Raw genomic sequence first — 14,856 nt, 5'->3', positions numbered from 1 at the left:
TTCAGAAAATTCCAACTCTGTTAAGTGCATTTGAAAATGACACAGGAGTTCACAGACTTCCATCCCTCCCCCTTTGGCTATCTCAGCAAAGATACTGAAGACTAGATGGGCCACAGAGACCGAGCTGCAATATTCATTGCTACAGGTGGCTGCTCCCAGCCAAGATGGGAGCAGACTGGTGGGAGCTAATCCTGCACCATTTCTGCTCTCGCTGTGCATGAGTAGAGGACTTTTGTTGCCAGGGATGAAGATGCTACTTAACCAATTGTTTTAAGTTCACTGTGAGGGTTAATCAAAACCTTTTACTTTCCCGAAGATTAATGTAACTTCAAAGGTCAATCAAAGCCATGCTCCTCTCCTCACTCTTTTCCTACATACACAAAAAGTTATGTTGATGCTATGAAAATGACCCTTAGATTTCCACCAGCAGATTTTTTAATATGGCACCATTCCTTTCAACCTGCAGCTACTATAAAGAAGACAGATCACCTTTCTTGTGTTTAAAGGCTTTTAAATAGAGAGCAGAATTGATTTTGTCATCTGAAGCAACATTCATTTAGCTTGTCAGCAAGAGGTTGTCAGTAATACTATGCATCTATTTGTTTGTATACAGATGTAAGGACATAATAGATATATTGTTTTGCTATCATTCCAAAAGTTTTAAGTTGAAATTTTCTTTTCCTAGTCATTTCACAAAGATCTGCTTCCTCTCACAGTGAAAAATAATTTTGAAGTCACTTCAGTTAGATTCATCAGCAGTTTAAAAACTCATTTGCTTCAGATAGTTTTCTTTTATAATGTTTATTTTTCCTTCTTACAAATTCTACTTGATGGGACTGAATGTAAGTTAGTGTTTTAGTTCAATGCAACATATCTCACAGATGTATGCAAACACTAAGACATAACACATAATGCTTCTCTTCTACTGCGTGCTTATGTTGACACATAAGACTTGCCATATTGAATCAGACCACTGTAGTATCCTGTCTCCAAGAACACTCTGAACCATAGCTGTAGTGGCTCTGATACATGGCCCTCTGAAGGGATGGGTGGTCAGGGGAGAGGTGATACAAGGATCCAAGGAGTTCTCCTCTCTAAAAGAAAGAGCATCATTTTGCAATGTCATTAGCATTGCTTGCCCTCAGCCTCAGCGAGACCCACATGGGATGGGATGGCAGCGAGCTGGTTGGTTTTCATGCAGGTGATTCCACCAACAATGTGATTGATGTGACAAAATAATCCATCAGCAAAGGCAGCCCCTGGCAGTCCTGATCCTTTCCTTCTGTGCAGGGAGGTCTGCAAATTGCATCCACACGGCCCTGGTGACAGCAAATGTGCTGGGTGACGTGTGTGCTATATATCACTTTCCCCACAGCTTCCTGCATGCTCATTTCACAGGTGTAGCAGGAAGGTTAATGGCTTTCATCGGCTGAGGAGCCAACGCAGACGAATACAAACGGAGGGCAGTTACCTCCCAGCTCAAGTTTACACTCCAGATAAAACAAATTCCTCATTCTAATTCCATTTCCCAAATTCCCAAGAAGAGATTGTAAAGCGTAAGCCATGAAGGGAAAAGTAATTACCTTTTTGTGGCACATTTGCACATCATTTTTATTACTATTCATTCTTTGCATGCATGTCGCTCCTTTCTGATTTATTCTTATGCTTTTCAGGTGGAACAATGTTAATGTTTGCAGATCCTGTTTCTCAAGAGGAAGTTTTAACTCTTTCTGCACACAGCCACATTTCAGCCACCTTGGTAAATGAGAGAGCGGGGGAAACTCTAATACATAGGGGGCTGTGGGGGCTGCCGCTGGCTCAGTGGCTTGACCGTAGATTTCCTCACTGTGCCTAGAGGCAAAACGCACTGGGCTTTCTTCTCAGGAATCGCGCTGGGGGGGCAAAGGGGCTGTCCTGGCATGTGTTTACATCGTGGGGTGGGAAGAAACAGAGAGAAGATCTTATATTCCTTTATTTATGCTGAGGGGATAGGGGAGGGGTGTTGATGGAATGTCCAAGTCACGGAGGGGCAGGAAGGGAGTTGGGGGAAGAACCTAAAGATGCAAGGACATTTTAGTACTCCACAGAGAGTGCTTGCTGCAATCTTAGCATCTGGCCACTGGGCTCATGGTACAAAGTTAGATTCCCCCACCCTTTCCCTGACAGCCAAGTCCAATGTGAACCTGAATCTTTTCCACACAATATAAGTCTAATTAGCATTTTCTTTGTCCTTTGTCATTTTCCCCAGCTGTCCCTGTACTTCCTTGTCATGGCTGGAACTGGAAGCAGGCGGTACTGTGACAACATAAGAAAGCCCAGACTCGGGGTAATTTCCTCCCACCTGACGGGAAGCTGGGCATTCTAGATGTCTCACAAGAAAGCATATGAACATCAGGCTTCCAATCTGAATTTGCAAGCCCAGGTAGTTGGGAAAAAGCTTGGAGAAACATCCAAACTCTCACATGCTTGTGCGAACTAAATATCTAACCATCTGAGGTCTCCCCTGTGGTGTATTTAGTCGTGCAACTGTGATGCCTTTGGTTTCTGTATTCTGCACCTTTAAATCTGCAAGGACTCAGCCGTCTGCAGAGACGGGCAGCCATTTTGTGTTCAAATGACTGTAAGTTGTCAGAGGAGCCATAAACACTGTCTGCCGTCTCATGCAGTCTTTGCTTTCATTCTTTCTGGTTCTTGGGACCTGCTTTTCAAAGATATTTAGGCACCCAAAAATGAGGGTAGGCACTTTGTGGGATTTGCAAAAGTACCTAAGCAGGTTAAGCATCTGCCACTGAAACCAAGGTAATATCAAGCAGGGCAGGGGCCTATCCACATCTTTAGGCACCTGGGTACCTTGAAAATCCTGGCCCCTAATTTGAAATCAGGCAGGGAGTGTGTCTTTGCTCTAAGTGTCTGGAGAGGCACAACAATCCACAACACAAGCAGTCATTCCGTTTTGCTTGGAGGAGGATCTTTAGGTGAGAATTACCCACTGGAGCACCTCTGTTCAGAAGGTGAGGTCCTGAAACCTCCAATGGTCGTGATTCTCCTCTCATGCCGGTTGGACGCGGGTGTGAAATGAAGCACAGTCGGGCTCAGTACATGTAGGACCATAACAGGCCGTCACTCTGGCTAACCCCAGAACTCCCAGTGTGACATTCTCTTGCATTGCCATATGGTTATCAAAGAATTTTCCTGCCCTCCCACAAATAGCTCCCCCTGCGCCTCCGCCCCCACCCGTTCCCGAGGCAGGGCTCTACGTTTGCATCTCCTATCACTGCATTATCAGGCTTTGCAGGCCTGTCAGCAGTGGGGGTCAGGTTTAAGCAACAGTGGCTTATACCAGGAAACATCCTGAGTTAATTCTGAATTCCTGCCATCCAGGGCTTTGAGGAGGTAAAGCTTTTAATGGAAAGAGGAAGTGTAAAATGAAAAGATGGGAGGATTAGAGATACAGTAGGCCAACCACTGTAAGATAAAAGTGAACAGAACAGAGGAGGCAGGAGCCAGTTCATTACGGCTGGAACCACTGCATCTAATTTAGATCAGATAATGGTTATCAGAATGGAAAGCACATATCTTAATCTGCTGTGTATTTTCTATTTTCTTATCAGCGCTACACAAAGGGCATGGGGAACCATGAGAGAAGAGCTGCCTTGATGCTCTTTTACACTTACAAACATGCTCCGAAATGAGCTTCTTTGTATCGTTCCCGGAGACCCTGCCACACGCAGGCACACCTTACAGAGAACGTCTGGTGGAAACTAGGGATTGGTGAGCTGGTTCATATAACAGGAGAACTGACCTGAACCTTCACTCAAGCTCAGATCAGATCCCGAATGAAATCTTGTTGGGATTTCACAAAAAGTTTCAATGACTTTCCCTCCTATTATTTATCATGATTGTTCATTTCTTCACTTCTGGCTTCCAGCTGTTATTGGAACCCAAAATGCTGTCATGCTGTTGTATTTCTGGAACTGAAATTCATGGGGGACCACTGGTTTCCATGAGCTTTCCAGACCAATTTTGCAGACTCAATGTTTGGATAAATATCTGGACCCAGATTTTCAGAAATACACATGTGCATCTGCACATGCAAAAATGTGTGAGCATTTTCAGACCTGAATGCACTAATTTGCATGTATAGTTATCATGGGTACCTGTGCAGAGGGTTGGTTAAATCTTTTATTAGTCAGTTATGTGCACACTTATCATGACTGCGCACACTGTCGCAGTAACGCACATACAAACAAAATCAGATGTACAGATGTGCACCTATAACTATATGCTACCTTATGTGTGCAATTCCGTTAGGGGGACCTGAACTTTTATCTCAACTGAAAATCAAACCTTTGGAGATTTGCCCTGCACTAACTAAACCACCCATCTTTCCCCAATGTATCCATTACCACCATTGGCTATTACCAAGACATTTTTCTTCAAGGAAAAATTCTAGTGTCGTCAGCCAATTCCTGTTGTCTGATTCATTAATCACAATCCAAGTAGTGAATTGTGGGGGCCTGTAGCAATGTGGCGACTCACTGGCATGGCGCCTCCTGCTGGTCGTCCTGGGAATTAGCTCTGTCCACTCAGGAGCGCCCTCAGGAGCCGGTGTCTCGCTTGCCGCTGGCCCCGGTGTCCCTCCCGGACCGCCCCTTCTCTCGGGGTTCTTCCCCCTGCAGTACCCCACAGTATCTGGGTCTCTCCTCCCCAGGGATCCCCCAAACCCCTATCCCCACCTTGCCTCAGTCTTTGGCTACTGCCAGATCCCCCCCACATCATACCTCATTCAGACTCCTTGTCCTTGCTGTCACAGCCCACTCCCCTTGCCCCAAGCCATTTCGCTCCGCCGCAACCCCCTCGCAATCCCCGTGCTGCCCTCTGCCTGGGGCACCCGCCACACACCTGTTCACCAGGCCACTTGCCCTGTCTCATGCGCAGTCCTCCTGGAAACCCACCCAGCTTGGAAATCTCCAAGAAGTGGGGAAGGGAAACTCTACCCTGCCATCCAAACCCAGGGGTAAGGCTGGAAATGCTGTTCCATTGGGCGTGCTAGCCAGCAGGCTTAATCTGCAGCTTAAATAACATGCTGCCAGCCCAGGACCCTTCTCTGGGGTGCAGGGGACACCTGCACCCCGCTGCCAGAACTCAGTGGGGCATGAGACAGAGCAGTGACTGTGATTCTTTCTTAAAGCCTCTGGAATTTGGGAGCATCCCGGGTTCTGAAAGCCTCATGGGCCCCCTCCCAAATGCCTGCATTTCCCTCTCTGGCTGCCATTCTACATGGCCCAGGTGCAGATCGGTGAGGACAGCCCTGCACTTGGATTGACAGACACTTGGGCTTTGCGTAGGGGAGGGGAGGGAGACAGAGCGCTCTTGTTTCTCTGCGGCGCTCTGGTTCGCCAGTGCCCCACAGGGACTGGACAGGGCTCAGCGGTTGTTTTATGAGATGTGTAAAGGCCTCGTAACAGTGTTTAAGATTGCTCCTGCTGGGATAGAAAGGAGAGCGATGACGATTCGCCCAGAAATCTCAGGGTAGCTCTGGCTTATTCTTTTTAATCGAATAGGCTGCAGCTGTGAAGTGCTAGACTGACAGCCCTGGAGCCAGCCTCTCGCTCCAGCCCCGCCCCAGGTGAGGCACAATTCAGGGCAGCCTCTCCCCTGGGCTGCCCAGTCTGCTACAGGGCTCACTTCTAGGGATGCCGTTCAACGCAGCCCCCGACACAGCCCCCGAGGGTGCCAATCAGCCCCGTGATGGGGGTGTCTGCAGCAATAGGCCTGCACTGGGACATTTCACACTCAGGGTCCTGATCCATCTCAGCCATGAGCCTCGGTTACTGTTGCCTAGAGCCGAGTTCACGCGGACAAAAGGCTGCAGATCCCATTACCAGCCCCAGGAGCATCCCAGGCCTTCAGATCAGCAGTGATGGCGGGACTTGGGTCAGATCCTCAGCTGGTATAAATCAGCAGAGCTCTACTGAAATCAATGGACCACAAGGAACTGGCCCCTGGACTGTAACTGGTGAGTAGATAAAGCATCATACAGCAAAGCCCTCGGCAGGGGGCTGAGAGACAGAGCTGCAGCCTAGAACCCAGCCAAGGAAGGTTTTTCCAACCCGGGTCCTCCTGAAGCTGAGATGGTTAAAGCAGCACTTTGAAAAAAAGAGGCTGAAATGTACTGGAAATAATTCCAGCGTTAAATGTATTCATCTCTGTTTGTTTGTTTGTTTTTAAATTAACATCAGCTATACAATTATTCACTGAACTACAAAGAGATCCCTCTGCTTGACAAGAATTACAGGCGGAATTTCCTCCGCTTTCGGTTATCACAGGAAATGGCATTTCAACATCTTGTCCGCTCAGCGCAGGGGAAAGAATTTTGTACTGTGTGCCGAGACAACAAGAGCCTGATCAAAACATCTCGGGCATCAGCAGGGATCGTGTGGCATGGGAAATGGGGAGAGGCATTCGCATTCAATTCCTGCCTTGCTGTGAGCTAAACCGCATGCTGCCCCCAAGAGAATGCCATGGGTCAGACACAGGAGTGGGGGGCAGAGATCTGGGCTCTTTTCCCAGCTCTACCACGGCCCACAGCAGTCACTTCTCCTCTCTGCGCTTCTGTTTCTCACCCCACCCTGTGTCATGTCCACTGGGGCAGGGGCAGACTATTACAATGCCTGTGGGCAGCCCCAGCCCTTTGGAGCCACTCCCATACTACAGATAGCGATCTATCTGGCATGGAATAGGACTAGAACGTGCATTGAATCAGAGAAATGTCAGGCTGGAAGGGACCTCGAGAGGTCACCAAGCCCTGCTCCCATGATGGAAAGGGCTGAGGGTCCCAGTGTGCAGCCGCTGGGGGGGGGGGGGGGGGGGGGGGGGGGAACGCCCCCCTACAGCCTGCTTGGCTTGCATAAAGGAATCCCCAGTTGGTGTAGAGCTGTCGTCGTGTCTCCCAGCCCCAGGCACAGGGAGGGGACGTGGCTGGGTGTCCTGAATTGCTGGCCATCCCTGGCTGCTGGAACAGACCCGTGGGCTCACAGGAGCATACCAGCAGCTGGATGCCACACCTGCACCCTGTCCCCTGAGCTGGCTCGTCATGCACCCCCAGTGGTGGTGGCAGAGAGACAGTGTGTGGACACAAGCGGATTCCCTGGGTCAGGTAGCCAATCAGAGGCACTCGCCAGTTAAAAGCTGGAGTGTGGCTGGGGCAGCAGGAGTAACTCCAGAGTCAGTTTCCTTCCAGCTGTCTGTGTCTCAGTGACAACTACTCCACATTTCAGATAATGACGCTCGGGTGAAGTGCAAGTGACCCAGTCGGAGGGTACTGAAAGGCCTCAGGAGAGAGGCGAATTCAGGAGACTCCTGACCTCTGTCCCTTCTCCCTGGACGCTAGCACCACCCACTTGCCAGTTCACCTAAGTCCCTTTGGCGCTCCTTTCCTGTCACACTCTGGTGACTTGCACCTTTCATTCCATGCCAGCTGTTGTCCTTCAGCCAAGTGATCCGACGACGTGGTTAGAGTTCACACGTCCCAGGATAACTGATGCTGGCTGGCCGTATGCTCGGGAAAGATAAACGTGCACGGAAATGTGCAATGAGCGAAGGGAAATCAAGCTGAAATGCAGCAAGGTGCACTTGAGAGCTGGAAAAGTCAGATACCTGATGGCTTTGACTAAAGGGAAACAAGCTAACGTTAGCCTGCACGTTGCTGTCGCTCACACCCGATGACCCATCACACATGGTACAATATCTCTCTTGCCTGCCCATAGTATGGGCAAAGCGAGTGTGAAACACAGCCAGATCAGAGCAGGGAGGTTTTACAGCCACTTTGCAAGCCCATTGCACTGGTGTGAGTGAGTGGCGCAGGGCAATGGTGAAGCAGATCTGTAATCTGAAGTTTGCCTATGCTTCCTTTTCAGCCACTCCCTTTGCCTCCTATTCCCCCATCCTAGACTTTCTGCTTTCTCTCCTGTTGCCCTATATGCCTGCCACAGTCTGTTGTGTGCTACAACCCACCCCTTGCCCCCACCTGTTTCGTGAGAGTTTCAGGCTGTAATGTTGTGTGGTTGTTTTGTACAGCTCTGTATTCTAACTTACAGATCTGTGGCTTAAGGGGCTGGCCCTGTAAGGTAATGAGAATCTTCAGCTCAACAGGAAGTCAATGGGAGTTGCATTTCTCAGTGCCTCTTTGAATCAGACTCTAGCCTGTAAGATTCACAGGACCAGGACTTGCCTATCCTGGCAAGATATTTAACACTGGAACAATAAGGAAATGTTACCCATTTGTGCTTCCCTCTCAGGCTCTCAAAGCAGCTTTCATGAATTATTTCCATCTCATCTGCAGCTTAAGTTGGTGATGTCTCAAGTGAAGCTTTGTGACATGACAGTCCCTCCCAGGGTATGGAATCATGATGTCACTGCACCGTTGCAGAAAGAATCGGGAAGGGAGAGCTGGGGCTGGTTCTGAAGGGGAATGTTACCCACAAAGACCTTGAGAATCTACAACCCTGGAGATGGGAATGGAGAGAATTGCCTGAGAGTAAATGGCGCTTTAATTAAACAGGCATCTGGGGGCAGCAAGACTCCTTAAGCAAACACCATGACCTTGACTCATTCTCAGCACCTAATAATCTGCAATATTCTGACCTGTCCATTTCCCTGGTAGCACTGAACTTTGTGTGCATCAACTTGAGCCCTCTAGTGGAGCATTTCACAACTGAGATCTTCACAGAGCCAGGAGAAGAAATGAAGCACAGTTTTTTGTCTTGTATACAGTAAGCTGCAATTGCTGTTCCTTGCATCACTCAGCTTTCGGACAATCAGAGGCTCGGGAGCCAAAAGGAACCATACAGTCGTTCAGAGGAACTGGAGTTTGACAGCCTGGTTTTCCTGACAAGACAGAACTGATGTCATGAGAGCAAAAAGTTTTCTCAGAGGAAGTAGACTGGTAGCAATTCAAATAGACCCTTGCCTCAGGTTGGAACGGGCATGGATGGAATCCTACTTTCCCAAGAGTTTGTAAATTCTCGACTCTTTCTGACTTGCCCAATACTGGTGTTTTCTCTGAGATTCCTCCAGACAACACAGTTCCTGATTCTGAACATCACTGAACCTTAGTCCCTGAAAGGCATGACTGGGAGAGAGAAAGAGATCCTTGCATGAAAGCTCAGTGCAGTAGAACATACAGATCTTCTTTAGGAATACCTTGTAGTCATCTCCAAAAGCCATCGTTTTCCAGGAAACTCTGGATTTGTACCTATACATCACAAAGATCTCTGTACACAGCCTCACTGGACATGTCTAGGAGAAGAGGAAAGCCAGTGAGAGGGCAGGAGGTCTCCCATACTCTTAGGAAGCATGTGCTATGTTCCACTTTAGGACAGGGCTTTTATGTGCTAGCAATACTAACTAACGAGGCCAAAAGGAAGCACAGACAAGAACAAGTGTGTGCTCAGAAGGAGAAGGAACAGAACTCCGGCAATTTGCACCCAGTGTCAGAAAATAAAAGTTGCTCACTGATTCATCTGAAGAAGAAACCAAGATTTAAAGTGTGAACTCAAAAGACACGGGGGGAGAGAGGGAAGGAGAGAGGAAAATCCACACTGCAAGCTCCATCTCATGGCTGTCTGCTCCTTGCATCCCTTGTGCTGCAGAGTATGGCTCTCTAGGATAACCAGTCTGCTCCGGCTTTACCTCTGCCCTGTGCCCTGCTCAGACCCACCCTGCAGCAGTACAGGAACTGTCCTGTTTTCCCTGCAGGACTATCCTAGCCCCGCCCACACCGCAGCCAGCTGATAGTGTTCTTGCCACGCTGAAACCTACATCATTGCTGTCACGGGGTGTCAACAATGGGCGCACAAGCAAAACCAGTAGTCAGCATCACATCAGAAACCTGCTCTTCTCACACTGGGGTCTCCACACCCTGAACTTTCTGTCTCCCGCAGGCTCACGCTCCCCACCACACAAACACACAGACACAGAGTCCAGCATCCTATTACGAACCCCCCCTCCCCTTTCCCCTTGGTTAAATTCCTGCCAGCGACCCACAGCCCTGGCTATTGCAAGGGACTCTAATTGTTCATTATCCATAGATATTTTGTGCACATTGAGGTGATGACAGTAATGATGATAGAGATTAGAAGCTGAGGCAAGGAAAGCAGGGACGGATGAGCTGGGCTAGCCAAAGAATACGGCAAGCCCAGGGCAATAATTAGACATTTGGGAGAGAATGACCTTGTGAAGTATTAAGGAATAGAACTTATAATTAGGAGGCAAAAGGGTCAGATCCCGTAGAAGACATCTAGAAGACACGAAATTGGTCTGGATGACTTTATTGCCAAGAAGATTAGGGAGAGAAGCTGACAAGCGCTAGCAAAAGTGACCAAGCAAGAAATGACTGCACATTCTTTTAATGGACAGTATAGGACTCAAGGGCAAGATGGTAACAAGGAAATGCCAGTGCTGATGGGGCGGGGCAGGTGGGGGAGGGCATTTGCTAAGCAATGGAGCTGAGAGTTTTAACACAGATCAACAAAGGGAGGTGAAGGCCTGTTGGTAACATGGGTAGGAGTGTGGCAGGTCCAATCAGTTCTCCCTGCTGCTATCTGCAGGGCAGGTTAAGATTACCGAGCAGTACGGTTTTTAGGAGGATTAGGGCTGGGAGAAAACATTCGCCTCATTGATGAAACTAATGAGGTTTTGGTTTGTGGCAAAACCGATGAAGGGGTGTGTTGGGGGGAAGGAGAGAGAACATAAGGTTACAATTTCTCATATTTCCCATGATCTTAGTGGGGGACTTTCTTTCTCTATCTGTAATGCCTCGGGATCTAAGCACAGAACAAACTTATATGGAATCAAAAGAATCCAGAACAATTGGCATTTTCTTGCCTTTCCCCTGGCATTTGGAGAGGCAGAATACAAATGCCCACTTTTTAAACTCTGCGGAACATCCAGTTCTTGTGAAATGTGCCCTGAGATCTTTAGTGACCACAGGTTGCTTTTAAAAGCACTTCTTGTAGAACATTGACATTTCTACGGTTAGCTCTCTATGGAACCCAGAAGTTCAGAGGCTCATGAATATGGAAAAAGAAGTGAAGGGACCTTAAACAAAGTTTGTGGGTTGGGTGGTTTCTATTTTTATTTGAACTAGGTTGCCAATTCATGCTTTAAAGCTTCCGACATTTCCAGTTTCAACACTGTGCTAATAAGCTTGATGATCAAGCTCTCTTTTTCTCCATTAGGTCTCTTTCCAGCTAGTTAATGAAAACAAATAGCATCTGAAGATCGGGATCATCCTTCTTATTTGTCTTCTCCGGGCCTTTGGAATTAGCTCACTTTAGACTTCTTTTTTATATCATTTTAACAAATAGACCAAATTACATCCTGGCTGCTCCCTGATATACCTAATTCTCCTAGTTTAATGGAGCTGTTTCTATTCTCTGGCCATTAATCCTATTAGTGTCAGATTTTGTGTTTGGTGTTAGGCATGTGAGATATAATAAGTTGCATTAATATAGCACAAAATAAAATAACAGCTCTTTGGAGCACATCCCTGCATTAGGCCCACAGAGAACAAGAGCAGTGTTTATTAGCAGATTAACAACAGGCTAATTTCCTTTCACCTGCCCTCTCCCTCTTTCCAAATATGTCTCTGAATTAAATCTCTGAATCTATAGAAAAAGCTGCTGAAGAGTCCAAGAAAAGCTGTGGGATTTGCATTCCTGTGTCACTTCCCTACAGGCGATTATCTTAATCCTCTGTGTGTACAGTCCGGCAACAGGCAGTAATCTCCCAGCTGATTGATCTAAAGCAATGCGGATTGAGATGGCTGCTCTGCCACATGATTGTTCATTACATCTCCAGCCTTGCTGGCCCCTGCTTTGCCTTCTGCCCCAGGTTTCAGTAAATGGGACAACTCTGAGGAGGGTGAATGCTGAGCTATTTTAACCCTACTTGAAAAGGACACGGAGATATCACGGTTAGCACTGGGTGGCCAATTTGTTCCAAACATGGCTCTAGTTGAGACTGGATGCTTGTCACAGGAATTCAGCAGTAGATAGTGGGTCTATCTATGCTGCACCAAGTACCTTTGTTCTTATCTGTCCGTAACATACCACATCTACAAAGTGAATACCTGCTTGCGTATTTATCGTGTATGTTTACTGGCGTACTTACCTGTAAATGGAAAACACTTTTTAATTGAACAAAGTTTAACCCCAAAAGACATTTGTAAATAACAATGTTGACCAGAGCTCTAATTATTTTATACGCCGCACGTCCTATGGCCCGAATTCTCAGGTCTGGAGGAGTTTCTGTGCCACCTGAGGAACAGCTGTAACGCTCCGGCACATCCTATCCCAGCAGCAAACCCCTGACATGCCCCCTATGCTGGAGGCACTGAAAGGCAGTGTTGTAGAAAAACAAGTGTCAGAGGTGTAAGGCCTTGTTCCATTACACAAACACAGAAATGGGCTAGATCCTGTCTAGCTGGGAGGCGATCCCAGTGTGGAAAAGGGGATTTTGGTGGGGAAAAGACTGAGAACCACTCGTGTGGGAGACACCCACATCTGGCAGGTTATGCTGGATTTCCGACCCCTTCACACCAGCAGAGCAGCGCCAGAGGGAGGAGGATCTGACTCTCTAATCTCACATTGCACCATATCACAGCATCGGTTTTCCTTTTTCTTTGCCTCCCACCCCTTCTTTATTTATTCCTTCCAGAAGAGTTGTGTGAAAGGGAGCCGGTCCTTTCACGAGGCCTCACCCTCTTTCTGAGTTAGCTTCTGGGGGCATACAGCCCCGGGGGTTTCAGTACACTGGGACTGTGGAAACCACCAGGTTTGGCAACTGGCCCACAGTTTGCAGGAAAAGATGTGTTCATTTCTCAGAGAACCTGCACTGAGATGTGATACACTAATGAAGCCCCGCAACAGGGGAGCTGTGTGTGCTTTCTGTCTTCAGACAGTTCTACTGTGAGTCAGCTTAGCTCTGGTAAAAGGTCCTTTATGCATCCACAGAACAGGAGCATCAGGGCAAATTTCCTTCATCTCCTGCCCCAGGCTAGCCCAGAAAGAAGTGGAAATGTTATTGCAAAGCCAATTTGTGTGCAATTTTCCTTCTGATATCCAGACCAAAGCAGTCTAGGACACAGCCAGCTTGCAATTCCTACTTGCCCATCTCCAGAGCTAAAACATGCACAGAATCCTATATGGGACGCTCTAATCTGTTCAGTCCCCATCTGGGTCTCTAGCCAATACTATATGCATCTCATCCCATTGTCTCCTGGCTTTATTTTGTTTTTGCTCTTGTCGGCTTGGTAGCATTCCAAGTTGTTGTTGTTTTTTAAAGAAATCCTTTTGAGAGAAAAGGGACTGGACCGAGGAGTATAATAAAGTCTGGTATTTCAGCTGGTAAAAATCCAATCCCTTTTTTAAAGCCAGAGAATTAAAGCTTCCTAGGATGGCTCATGACCGAACCTTAACAGACAAAAACATGTAGAAATTAGACAGCGGGAGGGGATATTTGTGCAATAAACCAGTCTTAAGAACATGCAGGCAGGAAAATAAGAGTTGATGAGAATGAACTTGCCTGCAGCAGACTCTGAATTGTTGCAGCTCATATTCCAACAGCAACCAAACCTCCTTCTCTCTGAAAGGCCCCGCAGCTTTAAGATCACTTTCCCTTCAATAGTCCTACAATATGAAAATAATGTGGTGATCCTGTAGCAGTATTTTTCAAATTATTTTTGTTCTGAAAAAGAGACAGAGATTAACAGGCTAGAGAGGAGAAGCGCCTTAAATCAAAATTCCCAGCTCCAACTGAAACGGATGGATAGAGACTTTGACAGGACAGATTTGCAGAGTAATGTCTTAGTTGCATTCGAGAAATGTGTGTGCTCACCTGTTGCACACACAAACCGCACAATTGTGTCTTTCCACTCTTGTAGCGTGCATGGTTTTCATGCACGTTGTGAGGACAATTTATACACCTGTACGAGAAAACTTGACTTCCATGGTGAAATGTGCCACTAGAGTTCAACTAACAAGGCACAGCAAGGGTGCTGTTGTAATGAATTTCTTAAAGCTACTCACTGTGTCTGCGTAATGAAAGATGTCTGCTACCAATTATCTATTAGATTTTCCTTCCTCCCATTGGGTTGTTTTTGTCACACAGTCCACATGTTGTCTGTGTGCAGTTTCAGTTGTAAATGTAGTCTGGTGACATTTTAAAGGCCTGGGTGTAAACTGTATATGCATTATGATTTGTATTACTGTGCTGCCTAGGAGTCCAAGTCATGGGCCAGGACCCCGCTGTGCCAGGCGCTGTACAAACAAAACAGAAAAGACAGTTCCTGCCCAAAGAGCTGACAGTCCATATATGAACTATACAATATATGCCTTTGTACTTTAGATGCCAGATCTCAGTGTACTGCACTGTTTTCATGCAAGCCCCAACACCTGGACCAGCCTCCCCATCTATCATCTGATACTGCCCCATTTCCATCTCCTACCCGTCTCCTTAAAACACACTCCCTCTTTCACCCAGCTCCTAGAACTGTCTGCTGCCTCCCGCATGCCTCATCCTTTTAACTGTCTTTATCGTAGTCATTCAAATTAAATTCTCAGCTCCTTCACACCGGCCCCGGTGCAAGCTGGTGGTGGAGTTCTGTAAAGGAGTGTATACAGTGAGGGTGCTATCTGAGGGGTAAGTCTAGTAAACACTAGCACCATGTAAACCAGATGGGATACTTTTTATTGACTATTATGTGAAGTCTATATTCTGTGCTCTGCCACTACCCTGGCTTTCCCCAATCTCACAACTAATCAGCTGACTCCACACGTGGCCGTTTGTAAAAGC

General features: G+C 47.3%; 1 long non-coding RNA gene across 1 annotated transcript in view; it reads left to right on the top strand.

The window, feature by feature from the left end:
• The window catches only part of LOC117868011, a 33,840-nt gene extending 31,182 nt beyond the window's left edge, over positions 1-2,658 (top strand). Inside the window, exons 3-4 of the long non-coding RNA XR_004643554.1 lie at positions 1,674-1,759; positions 2,249-2,658. This is a non-coding gene — a long non-coding RNA (uncharacterized LOC117868011). The remainder of the gene's footprint in view (positions 1-1,673; positions 1,760-2,248) is intronic.
• The last annotated feature ends 12,198 nt before the right edge of the window (positions 2,659-14,856 follow it).

This window comes from Trachemys scripta, chromosome 19, assembly GCF_013100865.1.
Source record: "Trachemys scripta elegans isolate TJP31775 chromosome 19, CAS_Tse_1.0, whole genome shotgun sequence".
NCBI lineage: Eukaryota > Metazoa > Chordata > Testudines > Emydidae > Trachemys > Trachemys scripta.
The sequence above is the reverse complement of the archived record's forward strand: the minus strand, read 5'-3'. Positions and strand labels throughout refer to the sequence as shown.